The sequence below is a fragment of the Gopherus flavomarginatus genome, chromosome 3, assembly GCF_025201925.1.
Source record: "Gopherus flavomarginatus isolate rGopFla2 chromosome 3, rGopFla2.mat.asm, whole genome shotgun sequence".
In the NCBI taxonomy this organism is placed as follows: domain Eukaryota; kingdom Metazoa; phylum Chordata; order Testudines; family Testudinidae; genus Gopherus; species Gopherus flavomarginatus.
In genome coordinates this window covers 194,539,469-194,558,676 of record NC_066619.1, presented here as the reverse complement: position 1 = coordinate 194,558,676, position 19,208 = coordinate 194,539,469, and the positions used below count along the sequence as shown (strand labels likewise).

The 19,208-nt window shown below is 42.2% G+C and overlaps 1 protein-coding gene across 3 annotated transcripts in view; it reads left to right on the top strand.

The window, feature by feature from the left end:
* Positions 1-19,208, top strand: part of MAML3 (mastermind like transcriptional coactivator 3) — a 460,796-nt gene that overhangs the window by 180,757 nt on the left and 260,831 nt on the right. The gene's annotated exons all lie outside the window — the stretch shown is intronic.

The following is a 19,208-nucleotide window of genomic DNA, read 5'->3' as shown; positions in this document are numbered from 1 at the left end:
TTGTTATGAGCTGAGATGTGTTTTTTCTTGAATCTCCTCAGCACTGACACCCTGCAACAGTTTGGACAATTCATTGGAGAAAAACGATTTGATATACAAAATAATCACAACAGACACATGATTTACAGATTATCCCACAACCTACAATTGACCACCAGCTAGTGGAAATTAATAAACTTTGAGTCACCAATCCTTCTAGTGACTGACTTTTCCAGTAATAAATTTTCTTCCTTATCTGAACTATGCAATGAGAGCAAAGTTCTGCCACTGAGAGAGATTAAACAGCAATGGAGGCCAGGACATTGTATGTTGTATTAAAGAGCCAGGGTTGTATAGTGCAAAAGTATTCTTAATTCTGGAGACAAGCTCTCAATGTGACGATAGTACAGAATAGGAACATTTTCTCTTAGTGAGTCACTTTGGAGCACACTTGTATTCAAGCCCTGTGCTGTGCGCATTGTCCCAATTTTGTGTTTTATATTTTGACACTTCTTTTCACATAACAAAGGCAAAGGAGTCCTGGATTTTCCATTCCCAGATTCTATGGGCCTGAATACAGCTAAATTCTTGAAGTGAGACTGAGGACAAGGATGGGTAGATAAGAGATCCTTGTGATTGGATTGTGCTGGACAGAAAGAAACCACCAGGCAGGGAGTGGGGCTCAGATTCACAGATTTCAGTCAGTGGTTGCTAGTGGAATTTCAGACAGTAGTTTCTTTTGGTGCTATTAACTTTCTGTGTTCCCAAAGTCTCTCCGCTTTTCTCTGATTGCATTCTTAGTGCTGTGGCTTGAAACAAAAAGTCTCTTTATGAATATGTGGGTGTGTACATTCAAATTTAAATACTGGTCCAGTATTTATAACACCTGTGTGTGACATACACACACATTAGCCTCTCCCCACCCTTTTAAAAAAAGTTTGGTCAATCCTGAATCAGCTGAAAGTGTAGATGCTTTAGACCTCTCATAATGTTCCAGAAAGAAGTCTCCTCTCAATATCGACTGTACAGTTGGATCTCTCTGTATCAGAGGAAGGAAGTTTTTAACCTTTTGGTAGAGCAGAGTAACGTGGGATCTGTTGTCAAGCATTTACTTCCACTAAAGTGAGTAATAAACTTTGAGCTACCAATCCTTCAAATGACTGACTTTGTTCTAGTAGTAACAAACAGCTGTGCTTTTTTCTTAATTAAAAACCCCACTTTAATTATAGTATGCAACTGTTATGCTATTTTGGGTAATGTGATGATTGATCAAGTTTATGTAGAGCAGGAAAAGTGACTAGGCTTTGCCACAGTCAAAATGGAAGGAGGGTGGGAGTATGGTGTAGTTTCGTTTCACTGAGTAATGCTTATGTACTGTGAGTTGGTTGCCAAAAAAAATCAGAGCAAAGATGCCCCCCCTTTGTTCATCTGAGGGTTTCTTGGCAGCTTGTCAGGAGCCAGGAGCTGTACCTAATTTGCTAATTATGGAGCAGGGTTAACAATTCAAATGCACAGAAGACCCAGTCCATCTCTGCTTCATTTTACTAATCCTAAAAAGCTAGGGACCAGCATGCAGGTTGCCATCTGTAATTTCCTTAGTGCCTCTAGAAACTCAGTGAGTGAGAGAGGTTGAAATTCCACAGAACAGGTTTCCGTTGTCCCCTTCAGACATGTATCTGCAACTGTGGAGGTTACGATCCAGTCGCTCTTTGCAAACTCTTTGCGAAAAGTGCTCTCAGCAAAAGCATTCCAACTCCAGTTCCATTTGGAGGCAGACTAGATTCACTAAGCTGTCAACCATTTTGAACAGTTCCATTGGTTGGAATGAAGGTCACGCTGTTAGTCGCATTTCCCCTTAATTATACTATGGCTGCTTGTGGGTGCATTGAAGGGATACTATCTACTTTGCTGATGTGGAGTTTTCACATGGAGAATTCACTTACCTGTGACTATAGGGCCAATTTCCAGCATTTGAATTACAGCCTTTTGTAACAGATGTATCTTCCTGTTAGAACTGATTTTGTAACTTCATTGACATCTGGTCTGTATATTGGTGTCCTTGGTCTAATCAAACCTGTAATTCTTTGGGTGAATGAAAAAGCATTTTACAGGTGCTTAAGCCATTTGCATGGAACACAGCTGTTTTCTCAGAAACTCACATTAAACCAGGGAAGCGTTTTTTTTTCTTATTTTCTCTGAAATTGCATATATGTGAGTGCCTCTTACGACAGGTGCGGCACCCCTCTCTGGAAGAGTCCGTTACATTAACGAGTGCTCCCAGGAAGAAGGTATCTGCGTCCCATTTTGTAACAACGATTCTTCGTTTTGGGGCGTGGGAAGCAGAGAAGAGAATTCTCAATCCCTGGGTATTGGGGCAGTGGTGTATTTCCCAGGATGCTTTTTCTTTAGTTTGGGGTGGGGGGAGACAACAGGTTTCTAGAAGAACCAGATTGACAGCCATGAAGGATGAAATCCTGTACAATACTCACCACAAAACAGGTCCAGCATAGGCTACAGCAGGCTAAGCCTCTCATAGTGCCGCAGCCTGATCTAGACAGATCACCTTAAGGGCTGAGAGACTCCTAGTTCATGGACCATTCAATGCTGAGGCTGTAAAGAGACCGGAAATAAGTGACAACTGTGGTGGCCTTTATTATGTGGACTACCTGTTCAGTAGGAACTGGACGTAGGCCACTTTCCGTAGAGGATGCTGACCCTTGCTGTCAGTTACTATTGACTTGATCTGGATTTGAATCAGCAACCTACAGGTGACGCTTTTTCTAGCAAACCTGCACCAGAGAGGACTTTCAGCTCTCAAAAGGGGCCAAATAAAAAGGTTTGTTTATGAAGCACAAAACCCTTTATATAGAACAAATTTTGATTGTGTCACTGAAATTTTAACCAGGCCCTGCCCTCTACATTAGTGAAGGCCCAGCCCAAAGCCCATTGAAGTCAATAGACTTCTATTGACTTCACTGGGCTTTGACTCAGTCCCTTAGCTGGAAAATACTCTTCCCTCAACCCAGAATGCATCTTTTTGGGAGGATCAGGAACTTTTGCCTTAAAAGCCCAGCTTCTAGTGGAAAACTCGAGAACCTGTGAAAGAATTCTAATGGCTAGAGGAATCCCCTCTAGAGAAATGACCCCTCCATTAGCCCCATCTGAGTACTTAATGAGAGGTGCTTTGCAAAGCCAAAGCTGTGTTAGTAAAAATAAGATCTGTTTCTGGTAAAAACTTATCTGATGGGATTGTTCATGGAACAATGTGTTACTAAGGTCTGTATAATTGAGAACTGGTTAGGTCTGGAGGAGATTATGTATTAAGATGAACTACTTTAAGGGTGCATGAGTGTCTATAGGCTGTTCTGATGGTTAGATACTTAGCGAGATCACATTTCATTAGGGTTACTGCTTAATTTATTAATGTGTATCATATATTCTAAGTAAATTCATTTGTGTTAACATTGTGGGAACAAATTCACCCCATGGAAGCTCATGCTCCCATTTCCTTCAGTGGATGGAACTTGGCCCATACGGATGAGTGGAGGTGGGGACTGGTATTAGTGTGAAAGAGGACGCTCCTGTTGCTCCAGGCCATGAACAGTTTATGTTCTCCCCAGCCAGTCAGGCTCTGAGCCTCCCCGACATTCGACAGTATGAAACAAAACTGCAAACCCAGTCAGGGCTAGATGTCAATCAGCATAGCTCCATCTAACAGCTTGGGCCAGATCCTCAGCTGGTATAAATTGGTATAGCTCCATTTGGCCCTTTATGCGTCGGATCACTGTGAAATCGAGAACACTGTTTAGCTGGAGAAGAGAGAGTGATTTATAATAGCCAAAGCGTGCCCTCCCTGATGTCTAGGCCGCTCATAAATCTTTACTTTCTGGGTGCAATGGTAGCACTTCAGTTATGCTTCTCTGTTCCTTAAATGGTCCATTTGGCATTCAGTTCACAATAATTCTCTTGAACACATTACAGTTTCTCGTGACACCATAAATCCTCTTTTAATTTTGGTCATTTGTTGCCCTCCTGGTTCAAATTTTCTTTCAGGTTTCTCACGTTTTTATCAAAAGATTTGGTATTGGGCTGTCTTTGTTTCTTGGCTTTAAGCAGTTGGCGCATTGAGATGGCCATTACTACTAATTCACTTACTGTCCTAGACATTTGTTACAGAGGGGGAATTTCATACTTTTATAAAGATGGCTTACAAGCTCTATGCTTCTTACTTCACAGTTTTGTGGTGTTTTTTTTCTTGATTACTGCATTCTTTTCTTCTTTTAGACTTGGTTGCACACAGATTACTTCCTAGACTGTCTTTTATAACGCATCAACTGCTTGATTCAACTGGGTTCTCCTAACTAATCAGGCTTGATCAATACAAGGCTGTTGAGCTCTCACACACAGCAACCACGTTACAATCTTATTCCCTCTATGCCTTACCAAGACCTGGTGCTTTATCCCAGCTTTCAATAAAGTATTAAGAACTAGGCACAGACTTGTGTGGCCGTGGAGAATGTCTGGTCTGGCTGCTCAGTGTCTTGTCTGGAGGGTCCATTTTTCCAAGAACCAGGTTATTAACATGAAAACTGCATCTCTGTGTTTTTCTAGGCAAATTGCACAGGGCATGAACTGACTGGTGCACTGTTCAAGGCTGAGGAAAATATTTTGAATCCTAGAAACAAAGCATGTTCTATGAAGTCCGCTTTGGGACTGTTTAATGGCTGTTCTCACCTGAATAACTGAAATGGATTAACCACATTTGTCTTCTATGACATGCATCTCCTAATGATGAGAGCCTAGGAAGTCCTACCTTTCCTCCTGTAACCCTGGCCAGTGCAGCATTTTGTGTGTGCCTCTGTATTCTCACTTTTCAGAGTAGCAGCCGTGTTAGTATTGTCGCTGTGTTCACTTCAGTTGTAAATGATGGGATAACAAAGTACATATGTCCTTCTGCATCAGACAGCCACATTCATTGGGTTACTTGAATGAAATAATCTCTCCCTCTAGAAGAAGATTGTTTTTAAACTGAAACTCAGTTTTATTCAATTTTTTAGGGCAGTGTCAAACAAGATGGTTGCTGCTTGCAAACCTCACTACAATTTACTTCAGAAATTCCAGTCTGAATTTCAATGAAAGTAGAGCTCGGCTGTGGGCTGGGTAATATATCTAGTTGCTAACATGGCTTAAGGTTCCTTGTCAATTCTTGCCTTTTTTGATCTTGCAGCTGTGGACACGTTGGACTGCTGCATCTTTTTTGGAGCCCCTAGAATTGAATTTGGAGCTTGCAGGGATAGATCATACTTGTCTGTTTATAAGATTTCACTTGTCTTGCCAATAAATCGCCATTGACAGTTTTTACTGTGCTCCATCTGAAATTCATTTCAGTCTCCATTCTTTGCAGTGACTTGCATTCTCTACGGCTTTATGCTGCCACTGAAGGAAGTTTATATCAGGTTTAAAAATAATGGATTCCATTGCTGTGCAGATGATACACAGATCTACATGTCTATTACCGGATCTCAATCCAGTTTCTCATTGATGGCAATGTCTGGTTGAGATCCATGCTTAGGTGGCCAAATAGCTGGCTCAGTTTGAAACTAGAAGAAGGAATATGTATTACTGAATGTAGTCACTGTCGCGTAATGTTTTTATAGTGATACCATATGACTTAAGGGGGTGCCCACACCAACTCTCATATAGTAAAAAAAATGTCACAGATTTCTAGGATCTTGATTATTTGTTGTTCTCATGCAATATTTGGACTGTTTCTCAGACAGCCTTTTATCTAAACAGTATTATCAGTGTCAGACAATTTCTCTGAGCAATGGACACATTTTTATTCATGCTTTTTTGACTGCTAGACTGGATTACTTCATTTTCTCTGCTCCAGCTCTTTGATTCTTGGAAGCAAATTAAAAAAGATCCAGCTAGGCTGTTGCCAAAAATCTGCCTTACAGAACAGGTGAAGGCTCTTTCGTATTCTTTATTCAATGGCGTATCAGTTGTAAACTCCTTGTGCTGATTTACAAAGCGTTGCGTGGCCTTGGACTGTCTGGTGAATCTGATTTGATAACCACCTACTGATGCTGCTTTTACTATAGGGCTAGATTTCACTCTGCCAGTCATAGTGCATTTTGCCATTATTCTTCTGCCTTGGAAAATTCTCTTTCTAGGGAGATAAGAGCCTTTATTCTATTGAGGCTTTTTAAAAAAGGAAAATGAAGTCTGTTTTTTGGTTTAACCACTTGACACTAGCAGCTCGGCTTTCTCAGCTTGTATTCTGTTACCACTGATGTCACATGAAGTAGCTGTGTTAACAAACGGTTCAGAATTGCTTTTAATTACATTGTAATGGTAATTTTAGGGGTTTTTTTGGGTGGTGCTCTTTTGAAGCAATTAGAGGAATGAGTGCAGGGCTGTCAGTTAAACATGCCTGGGTTCTAATCCTGCCTCTGCTGTTGATGTGCTGCATGAGCTTGGCCAAGTTAGTTAAGCTTTCTGCCTCAGTTTCCCCATCTGTAAATTAAGGAGTACCCACTTGCATTTCCTGCACAAGAGTGTGTCGTGAAAGTTAGTCAATGCCTGTAAAGTGCTTTGGTTATATAGGGCTGATTCTCCACTCCTTCGTGTGGGTTTCATATTGGTGTGACTTCACTGAAGTGAATGGAGACATATTGATGTAAAAGAGATGTAGCGGGGTGGAGGACTAGGCCCATAATGCATTGTATAAGTGCTAAATAGTAGCATTCATTTTGAGAAGCTCTCAGAGATACTGTTTACACTATGTGTTAGCTTAATAAAGTCACATTGTAGTGCTTTGCTTTCCTATCTGTGTCCAATAGCAGCACTTGATTGCTCCATGGTCACATTAATTTCTGAGAGCAGAAACAGCCTGGACATTTTAAAGGCAGGCTGACTCTGTTGCTAAAATTTCCATTTAAAATCAAAATAACCCCCAATCTTAAAAGCTGTGAAAATTCCTTTGACTGTCTGGAACTCCCAGATTACATACATTGAGAATCTTTACTTACCCCTTTTCCTTTAGAGGAGTATCTAAACAGTTGTGCTGAAATTAGGTGGCATCAAAAAGCTGGAGACCAGGGAAGGAGTGGCTTGTTCAGAACATGGATGGAAGTCTCATGTTACCATCGTTGTATGGGCACATACTGCACTGTCTTCTCAAAAGAATCACCCAAAAAAGAAGAAAGGAAGCACGCTTTTGTTGTTTGTTTAGTGTAGCATCCTGTTGCTGGAAGTGTTTCTCAGTTGCTGTTCAGGAAGAACTGAAGATACATAGTTGGAGTATGGGAGAGAAATAGAAGCAGTTTCCAAGATGTATATGTTGTCCCTTAGATTGTCTGTTGAGTTCTCAGGCTACCTTTCTGCTTTTCTTTGTTTGAGTTGGAAGCTGCAAGCATCTAGTCTTGTTTATAAGCAAAAACCTTTTTCTTTGGTAAGTTTTGTTTATTTTAGCAGAATGGATGCTGGAGGGAATTATTTTTTTCTTTCTAAAAATACATATTTGTTTTAGCTGAATCAAAACCTTCATTTTCCCTTACAGAACAAGAGTCCTTAGCTCAAAACAGAAGGGCACAGACTAGACTCCCATAGTCAAACTGTTCAAGTGTACATGATATTTGGTGTTCATTTTGTTAGGAAAAAAAATCACTAAATGGCAAGGGACCCCCACTTATTAGAGTAACAGTAAAGAAAAAATAGAAGGTGAGCTTAGGGTAGTAATAGTTTCATCATCAGATCATGGGGATACCGAGTTTGGCACTTACTTTTTTTAAAAGTAAACTTTTAAGCCCTGACTACGCAACGTGTAGCATATGCGCAACCCCTGCATCCACATGGAGCCCCCGTGACTTGGGTGGCCATGCAGGATGAGGGCCTTAGTGTTCCTGTAAAGTACCTTAGATATCAAAATCCTCTATTCACAGCATGGGTTGCGGCCATCTAACCTTCCTCCCCACGTTGTCCTACCAACGTAGATAGGCTCTGTCCTGGAAGGATCAACTCTAGTGGTAAAATAGTAGATTAGTCTTCATAGATCATTTGTTAACTTTTCTGTTTTGAATGCCCACACTGTTTTTTCTCTATGTAAAATGCTATGAAATTTTAAATAATAATAATAACAATAATAATTGTGATGTGTACACTTAACTCTGAATTGGATTGATGCTACCAGCTAAGTTCACACCCCTCAGATGATGACAACATTGACTAGCATGGAGAAGTGGGATTGTAGATTTTCACCTAGACCCCAAAGCTCATGTTTTCACCTTTTAATTTATTTCAGTTTTTTCAGTTGTGCCTATAAGTTCTCTAGGCACAAATAGAAAAGTGTGAATTAAAACACAATGATCCAAAACAGTAAAAAAGGACGAGCCTTCTAAACAACCTGCCTAACTCCAAAAGGGAGCCTCTGATCAACACTTCCTGCCTCTGCAGCCCAATTCTGCCACCTTTAGTGGTAAGTGCTCCAGGCATAGTCCCAATGAGGACCATACAAATTAACTGCTGACACAATCATCACTCTTAGGGCTCAGTCCATCTCCCGTTGAGGTCAGTGAGACTGCGGAGAATTAAGCTATTATCTACAAGAAAGAAAGAAAGGGCATGGCAGCGCTTTGAAGTTTTGAGTGTGGTCGCAGCGCCAGCGCTGGGAGAGAGCTCTCCCAGCGCTGCACGTACTCCACATCCTCTACGGGTGTAGCTTGCAGCGCTGGGAGCCGTGCTCCCAGCGCTGTGGCACTGTTTACACTGAGGCTTTACAGCGCTGTATCTTGCAGCGCTCAGGGGGGTGTTTTTTTCACACCCCTGAGCGCGAAAGTTGCAGCGCTGTAAAGCGCCAGTGTAGCCATGGGCCAAAGAATAGTGCCTTCAGAGAGAGACTGAGAACATGTCTTGCAGTGTTCTCTGAAGTCATCAAATTCAGGTTATGGCAGGCCAAGGAGATGTGATTTCTGAAGGGATGGAATGGTTTTAGTCTAACATGAAGCTATCGTGACAATTATGTGATGCCTTTTGTTATAGACATTTTTTGTCCATTGGATTAATATGGTTATTATTTACTTCTGCATTATTCATCTTACAGAAGTAACCAACAAAACCAATACAGGTTTCAGAGTGGTAGCCGCGTTAGTCTGTATCAACAAAAACAACGAGGCGTCTTTGTGGCACCTTAGAGACTAACACATTTATTTGGGCATAAGCTTTCGTGGGCTAGAACCCACTTCATCAGATGCATGGAGTGAAAAATACAGGAGCAGGTATAAATACATGAAAGGATAGGGGTTGCTTAACCAAGTGTGAGGTCAGTCTAACAAGATAAATCAATTAACAGCAGGATACCGAGGGAGGAAAAATAATTTTTGAAGTGGTAAGAGAGTAGAACCTCAACGTTACGATCACCAGAGCTATGAACTGACCAGTCAACTGCGCACCTCATTTGGAATCAGAAGTGTGCAATCAGGAGGCAGCAGAGACACACACACACAAAAAAAAATGTACACCCCCCCCCACAAATACAGTGCTGTACTGTGTTACATGTAAACTACTAATAAAAAGGGAAAGCAGCATTTTTCTTCATAGTAAAGTTTCAAAGCTGTATTAAGTCAATGTTCAATTGTAAACTTTTGAAAGAACAACCATGATGTTTGTTCACAGTTACAAACATTTCAAAGTTATGAACAGCCTCCAAGATGTTCATAACTCTGAGGTTCTACTTTGTGTGTTTGTGTGTTTAAATTATAGAATCTATCTAAATAACCACTTTAAGTAAAGACATAATCCAAATTCCCACTGACTTCAATGAGAGTTGGATTGAGCCTTAAAACAGGTAATGATGCTGGTAGTTTAATTTTATTAGGATACATTCTGTACTGAAGAACTGTACATTAAATAGTCAAATGTAAAAAAAAATAAAATTTTAGGAAGAAGTAGTAAATTAAAAGACAAACAGGAGGCCCGTTGACATGTACATATTCAGGAATATATTACAAATACATAACTGTACCTATGGTAATCCAGATCAGTAAATTCGTATTGGTACAAAAACTAGCGCAGGTCCTGTATTTTGCCTTTATCAGGAGAAACACCAAACTCAATGAAAAAAGCAAGTGAATGAAACAGAAATAAAACCCCACCTAACTCAAATACAGAGTGAAAATAAACTACAATAAGTGCAAATTTAGAAAAAAAAACAGGTAGAGAGGAATTAAAAGCTCAAAATAAAAAAAAAAGTTAAATGCAAAATAGACATTTGTGAGAGATAACAAGCCAACCGGTCCATTTTACCTCTGCTCATAGGTATCCTCTGAGCAGAAGAAGGTAAATGTGACCCTTTTGACAGTATGTCCAAGGACCTCCTTCCACAGTTGGGAGAGTTCTCATTCAGAAGCTGAGCCGTGCATTGTGGTTCCAGAGGTTGATACTGTACAGGAAGAAGTTTTACAGTGAGGTAGGCGGCTTCCTCCACATAGCTTTGTTTCTTAACTTAGTCTGTAACAGAGCAAAAAGTGAATGGAAGATCCCCACACTGTATATAAAGTAGATTTACTTGCCTTCCTAAAGGGACTCTCCCTTGTGGATTCCCATTCACATTTATTAGCCTTGATGTTTACGAGGGAGGATCCTGAAAATAGGCTACTTTGCATGCTTCATTTCATTTATTTTGTACTGAATGCTGAAGAGAGAGAGAGAAGTTGTGCTTTTGGGTAAAAGTAGCTCCTAAGTAATGGATTGCAACACCTTTTGCCATCTTGTGTTTCCGTATTCCACTATCGTTCATTCATGAACCCTCAACATACAACAACCTCTGAAATATATGCAACAGTCTTATCTCCACCTCAGATAATTTCTCGTAGTACCAACTTGCAACTCTTGGTAACTGCCTTAGCATTCAAACCTTACGGTAGGGGTCGGCAACCTTTCAGAAGTGATGTGCTGAGTGTTCATTTATTCACTCTAATTTAAGGTTTTGCGTGCCAGTATTACATTTTAATGTTTATAGAAGGTCTCTTTCTATAAGTCTATATAAGTCTATATAACTAAACTATTGTTGTATGTAAAGTAAATAAGGTTTTTAAAATGTTTAAGAAGCTTCATTTAAAATTAAATTAAAATGCAGAGACCCTTGGACCAGTGGCCAGGACCTGGGCAGTGTGAGTACCACTGAAAATCATCTCACATGCTGCCTTTGGCATGCGTGACATTGGTTGCCTACCTCTGCCTTATGGCCATCTTGTACAAAGAAGCCAGAAGAGGTGTTGGGAAGGTCAATTCCTGTTACATCAGAACATTAAGCACTGGAATAGGTTACCTAGGGAGGTGGTGGAATCTCCTTCCTTAGAGATTTCTAAGGTCAGGCTTGATGAAGCCCTGACTGGGATGATTTAGTTGGGGATTGGTCCTGCTTTGAGCAGGGGGTTGGACTAGATGATCTCCTGAGGTCCCTTCCAATCCTGATATTCTATGATCCTATGAGAGGGAGGAGCCAGACCTGCAACCAGCACTGTAGTTCTGTTTCTAGGACAGAATACACTTTCCTTTAATAATCACACATTCTATCCAAAAGAATTTATATCTGAGGAAGTAATATTTCTTCTCTTCATTGTGTCTATTGTAGTTTTGAATATAGGGAAAATCCAATAGAATAGTCACACAGAGGGGTGATAGGGATAAAACAAGATAGTTGGTTGAATTTAAACCCCAAGCTCTAAATGTCTGGAGTATCTTTTTTTTTTCTTTTTTTTTTTAACTTAACTAACCCGTTGGGAACTGTGGAAAGTAAAAGCTGTTCAGCTCTGCCCTTCTCAATACATTTTGCTGTGGCGAATGGCAGTAACTAAAGAAGATTTAAGACGTTAGACCCTGATCAAATTTGGACAGTCTAAAAGTGGTAGACTCTACAGGCAGGGACAAATTTAGTTTAGTTTTAGAATTGAGGTTGAAAAATGCATTAGCAGTTTGGGTGAAGGATTAGGTTAAAGTTTTTATTTTAACTTTCAGAATTAACTTCTTGGGTGGCACTTAATGTAAAAGCTGATTATTTCCTCCCATAATTGTTCTATAGGCTTTACTTCATTCATGTCATTGGCACTGGCATGAAGTAAAGAGGGTTTCGTTGCTCGGTCCTCAGAGGCATTTTGTATTGACCACTACTGGAGACAGGATACTGGACTAGATGCCACCAGACATGAGTGTGATCTGCATGGCGGATCCTATGCCCCAAAATCAATCTGAGTGGCAACATGACAGTTCACCTCTCCACTAGATAATCTCCCCACATTCGTCTGTCTTCCATAAAGAAAACAAAAGCTCTTCAGTACAAATTCCTCCTCTTCATTGCCTTTCTCTTCCTTATCATGTAAGGAACTGGTTGCTTTAAAAGTAGCTGCAATAATTGATAATCCTTTCGTAGGCTGAATATTGTCATAGCCAGTTGCTCACTCATGTCTGTTCAGTTTTACATTTTCTTGCCTTGAGAACTAGTAGGTAAAAAGGCAGGTGAAAGTAAACAAGTCATTTTGTAGTGTTTCATATAAATCTGAGCTCTGGTTTCTCTCACTTGTCTTTTGCCTCTAATGCATCACAGTTTATAGCTCTTTTTATTTCAGACACAGAGAACACACACTTTACAACTCACATTAAATATAAGCTCTACCAAGACTCTCTTCCTGTTTTGTTGTTTTTTGGTACACACTGAGTAAGCACCTGCGTTACAAATACAATATGTTGGACTGAGGCTAATTTCACTGGATGGGACCCTATAAATGTGTGGAGCACTCACAACTCCTATTGATGTCCAAGAAGGCTCACAGCACTTCTAAAGATGGGACCTTCTGGGTGCAATACAAAAGCAGAGCTTTTAAACCATTCACACTTGCTGAGCCAGCTAGTGTTGCTGTCTGGCTCTTCTTGCTGTTGCTAAGTGAGCAGCTTCATATCACACATAGCTGAGCCAATAGCATCCTGACCTCCAAAGGCTGGTAAAAGCTGAAGAAAGAGACTCTAATGTGCTATAGTTCCTTCTTTTTTTTTTTTTTTTTTTTTCTGAAGAGGGCTGGTGAAGCGGGAGGGAGACAACAGAGAGAAAATGGGGGAGATAACTCCTAATAGCCATTGATGTGCTGGAGATAAATGCCATTTTTCCTTGTGAAGGAGAGGAAATGTGCTGCTCCCATGTATTTACAAGCAACAAGGACGTGCATTGTTTTCCCTTGTGCTGTAAACTCCAAGCTGTGATTAAGAATTGTGTTCAAACTATGTGGCTGCTTTGCTGTGGTCTGTGTAACTATCAAGTTTTACTGTTATGAAACCAGTCTTGAGACTGATCCCAGGATAAGACATCCAGTGGAATCCGTGAACCCTCCCCACCCCCCAACTAGCAATGACATATTTTAAATCAATTCGTAATTATTGATTTCAGTTATTTATCATGTGCCAAAGGGGGGCTCAGTGCTGCACAGTCGTGAAACACTTGTGAGACATACAGTATTTGCTGAAATCTAGCTTTTGGAGGTGGAGAAATGAGTCAGTTCAAAACAACCCCACAAGCTGTTGGTTATTGTGTGTGTAAGAATTAGGCATTTTATAGTAACATTCCATAAAGTGGGAGAGGTTATGGCTGACTTAGCCACAAACAGAGCTTAGAATCTTCCTGAATAAAATGTTTAAATAAAACATATTGCTGATGGCTTAATGTCTGATGTCAACATACTGTGAAGTCTGGGGGTAAGTTATGGTCTATCTTGAATATCTCACTATTTTAACTATTCGTTTCCACTTGGCACTATCATGGTTCTCTAGGCACAGTTTAGAGATTAACAAGGACACACTTTAAGCTTACACCAGACAAAAAGTCATTTGAAATAAAAATAGGCTTTTGAAGAAAGAAATCTTTCCCAATCCTGCAACAAACAGCATCCCTCATACTCCATTTCCCAATCAATCTTCTCTCTGATAAAGCCTGTCAGGTCATTCTTACAGTATGTCGTAACGGTAACCGAATCCAGACTTTGACAGATCACGGGGGTAGGTATTGATTCCAAGAATGCCCTTCCTTCAGCCTCCTTCTGTTTAAACTATGGGGTTGTTAGTTCAACCAGGGGGTTGCTTCTACTGTGGTATCACACAGGACCCTAATCATTTAGGGCTTATTTGGATAGAAGCAACACTTCACCCTTCACCTCAAAATCAACAGTGCAGATGACAGAGCACAGGAGTAATACATTTTCTCTGTGAAACATTGCTTAATAAGTGGGCCTCTGCGCTCTGCACTTTCTGAATGGTTTTAAAGCATAACTATATGTGGAGCGCATTGAACTGATCTAGCCTTGAAGCGATAGGGACACGAATAACTGCAGTGAGGTCTGGATGTGGAAGAAAAGGGCATAACCTTCTTGTTGAGTGCAAATGATAGACAACACACTCAGCCACTACTATTGTGTGGATATCCAGAAGCCAACAAGATCCCCTAGCTGCAGGCCTTGAAACAAACTAGTATCGATTCTGCCGTTTGTTTCTCCCATCCTTAGAGCGCTACCTCAGTGTTGTGTGAGTCGCCTCAGACAGCGAGCACACATCCACACTTGTCTCTGTTAGACAGTGGATAAGTCACTGCATCACTAGGGTCCAAAGAACTGGGAACATAAAGCTGGATGTCGTGAGCACAAGGAACCCTTCAAACTGCCTCATGTACATATTGAAAGGAAGGAGAGCTGTTAAGGACACCATGTTGCGCAGCATAAGAGCACACTGGACAGATAAGCCATTGCTCTTTAGTACCCTCATTAATAGAGTCACTTGAGCCACCCCAGGAGTCTCTCTGATCATGGCTCAGAGACAATTTCATAACACTTTCTGGTCTGGTGTCCGAAGGGGCTAGTAGATCTAAAAGAATCTGCACGGACACCTATTTTTCATCCATCACCAGAAGTAACATCAGTAAACTCTAACATATGCTAGGGTTTAAAACCAAGCTGACTGGGATCACAGATACCTGAGGGGTACTTCTGGAGGTGCTTTGCTTGATAGTCTACCCCAGAAATGAGATATGGGGCAATAGGTGGAGAGACTTTCTGTGCAAGCTGATTTCTTGAGCAAGGGTCTTACACTTGTCTCTCTAAGCCCTCGTCCAGACTAACCCGCGGCATCGGCGGGTTAAAATCGATTGCTCGGGGATCGATATATCGCGTCTAGTCTGGACGCGGTGTATCGATCCCCGAGCGCGCTTACATCGATTCCGGAACTCCATCAATCCGAACGGAGTTCCGGAATCGACGCGGAGAGCCGCGGACATCGATGCCGCCCCGTCCAGACTGGTGAGTACCTCGATTTTAGAAATTCGACTTCAGCTACGTTATTCTCGTAGCTGAAGTTGCGTATCTAAAATCGATTTTAATTCCTAGTCTGGACGTGGCCTAAGAGAAGCTGATCCCTGCCACAGGGAGGCACTGACTGTCAGCACTCACTTTGTTCCATTCTATACATCCGATGAAGTGGGCTGTAGCCCACGAAAGTTTATGCTCAAATAAATTTGTTCGTCTCTAAGGGTATGGCTACACTTGAAATTTCAAAGCGCTGCCGTGGCAGCGCTTTGAAGTGTGAGTGTGGTCGGAGCATCAGCGCTGGGAGAGAGCTCTCCCAGCGCTGCACGTAAACCACATCCCTTACGGGTGTAGCTTGCAGCGCTGGGAGCCGCGCTCCCAGCGCTGCGGCACTGATTACACTGAGGCTTTACAGCGCTGTATCTTGTAGCGCTCAGGGGGGTGTTTTTTAACACTCCTGAGCGCGAAAGTTGCAGCGCTGTAAAGTGCCAGTGTAGCCAAGCCCTAAAGTACCACAAGTACTCCTGTTCTTTTTGCGGATACAGACTAACACGGCTGCTACTCTGAAGCCTGTCATTAACCATTTGGAATAGTTCTGCCAATGGAAACTTTGCGGCTTCTGCACAACCACTGCATAAGAGAAGTAGTTAATTTTGTTTTACTTCTTTCCCTTAAAGTCCACCAAAGGGGCTTCCTCTTCTGCTCCCTGTGCCTGAAATTTTCATGGGAGCTGAGAATGCAAAGAACAGGGAGCAGTCAGTCAGGGGGAGCAGTACTGCAGAGTTTCCTCTCTAACTTTACCTTGCCACAGCTGTGTATTTCATGACTGTAAGAGATTCAAACACTTCTGATTTCTTGGTGCAAAAAATAAAATAAAAAGAGAACTGGTCTTCAGTACTAATGACTGAAATTTGGATAGCTGGTCAGCATAATGTGATGACTGTATGTAGAGTCAATGTGGCTTCAGTAAATGTTTCTTTAAATCTCAGCTTGTTCTGTCGACAGTTCAGGCACCATGTGGATCTTTCGTGTCATTTTGACTTGACATTTCACAGCTGCTGCTGTGCCACTAAGCAGGGACATGACACTGGCCCTTTTAAGCCAACAGAAACCGTCTGTTAGTAAATAGATGGCAAATTGGTTTAATGCACTGCAAAATTGGCATTCTGTTTACTTCTTTAACTCCACAGACTGTTGTAAAGTGGATACAAATTAGGGAAACTTTACCACACTCAGTAATCTTTATCTGTGCAATGGAATCTAATGCTACAGCCGTCAATTACTTTAATTAACAAATGACACGTTGTCAATCCACAATAGTACAGAACAGTTTTAATTCCCAGTGCTTGAACAACTTCCATTGTAATATTCTTTTCAGAGTAACTTTTCTTAGATAGAAAATCTTCTGCGTGTGCGCACACACCCGTATATTTATTAACTAAAGAAAAATGCATTTTGATAATTTTAGCTCTGACTCTTCAATCAAACTATGTGGGCAAAATTCTCCTCTCAGATCTAAGTAGCAAATCTCTGCTCAGATATCCATAAGGATGCAAGACAAACCTCTGCCCCTGCATAAAGCCCAAGTAAACTATACAGGAGGTGGAGGATGGAATCCACTCCAACCTGCAGCAAGTGCACGGAGCAGTTCTGCTGAACTTGTGTGGTTGTTCCTCCCAGCACCTGGACTAACACTGGGGCTATGACCACTAAACAGTCCTTTTCTGGGACTGTGGCTAATGGAGTCATGTCCCATTCCGGTGCTCTTCTGTCCTGTCTACAAACTCCTCGCTGTTGGACTCTGTGGCACTGGTTCTTGGCCTACTCCAGTCCCCATCTTACAGAAACTCTTTGTTCTGCTGCTTAGGGGGCAGTGGCGGATTATCCAGTGTGCGGATGGGGCCCATGCCCAGGGGCCCCAGCCAACTGGGGGGCCCCGGAAAAATGGGCACCCTGCCCCCAGCAGAAATCCACCATGGGGTAGCAGAAGGCTGGAACCCTGGCAGAAGTGCCAGCTGGGTAGGGCAGGGGAAGCCCCCACATCCCAACCCTGGTCCCTGATGGAAGTGTGGTGCAGGGCAAGCCCTGATGTCCTGATCCCGGTCCCCAGCAGAAGCGCCGGGTGGATGGGGCAGGAGAAGCCCTGGGACCCCGACCCTGGTCCCCTGCAGAAGCAGGGCAGCAGGGGAAACCCCAGTGCCCAGATCCCTGCTGCGGCCCTGGGACTGAAGGAGCTCTCATTCGCCACTGCAGCTCCAGGGCCGTGGTTGTGGGACAGAGCTTCTCAGACGTGGGGCCGCAGAGGAAGGAGGCAAAAAGTAGCAAACAGGTTGCAGGGCCAGAGGGGGATTGGAGGACAGAATGGGTGGACTGTGGGTGGAACAGGGGCAGGATCACAGGTGGAAGGGGTGTGGAGGGGCCCCCACTTGCTCTGGCCCAGGGCCCTAGGAAACTTTAGCCCGCCTCTGCTTGGGGGTCTCCACTCCCCCTTGCAAATAGGTTAATTTTGCCATGTATGCCTTGCTCTCCCATTGACATCAACAGGGGGGATCCATGCAGATATGAATGGACAGTATTTCCCTTGGATTTCGAGTTCTGCTCATTAAAGTCTCCATGTAACATAGAATGGAGTTTTCCCCTCAGAAAACTCTGTTTTACGCATCAAGGGCCTGGATACTTATGCTTGGATACTTATGCTTGTTTCACTCCTACAGAAGTCACTGGAAGTTGTGCATGTGCAGGGCCTGCCGGATCCAGCCCTGAAGTTTTACTATTTTATGTGCAAGCAAAATGCCACAATAGACTTTATTTATTTATTTATTTATTTATTTATTTTTATTTTAGTGCTTCTCATATGAAATTCACTGTGTTTAAATCTATTTGTCTCATCTCGTCTGTTCTGCGGTATTTCTAATGTGACTATCACTATGGTATCTAAGCACTTTTTAATACATTCCATCTGAAATTCACCATGTGTTTCAAATTTAACAGGACCTGAACAAGAGGAAGGGCTGAGGAAGAAATAACATTGTAAAAGGGTAGTTAGAGAAGAAAAATAGGTTTGAATCATCCCAGTGGTGACGTTACATTCTCCTGTTCTCTTAGTTCCAAGAAGAATTTATACAAATGAAATTTTGATATGCAAATTAAGGATGACTTTTGTCAGTTCAATTTACCCTCTGAACCTAGACCTATTGATTGCCCTGTCAGTTCCCATCATCATACTGTTCTCTAATTTCTTCTATCTCCCACCTCCAACACAGATTACTCAGGCCTTGTCTATATTAAGAAAATGTGCTCTATTGTAACAAAAATTGATGTATCTCCTCTGTATAGACACTATGCTGGTGCAGAGTGGCGGTTAAACTGGTTTTATCTTAATTTGGTAATTAATTCAAATTAAACTAAACTGGACTACGTTGTTGCAGCATGACTATATTAGAAGTTTGCACCAGTGTAACTAAATCAATGTATATACATCAGTGCAAGTTTTCTTAATGTAGGCAAGGTTTCATGCAGTCCAACAGTATAGGCACATAGAGTGCAACATACTGCATCAGATCATTCGTCAGTCAGCTTAGGTAGCATACTTCTGGCAGTGACCCACATCTCATGTTTTAGAGGATACCAAAATGTACTGCAGTGTAGGGATGTAAAATGTTAACCTGCGTTAACCGTTAACACCCAGGTTGGCTGGGCTGGCCGGCCCAGCAGCCCCATGCCGGCTGGCCGGCCCAGCAGCCCCATGCCAGCTGGCCCACCGACCTGAGCAGCCCCAGCCACGTCGGCCCTGGCCAGAGCAGCCCCAGCAGCCACAGCCTCAGCCAGAGCAGCCCCGACTGCGCTGGCCAGCTGGATCGGCCCAGCCATGCCAGCCAGTCCTTTAATCGG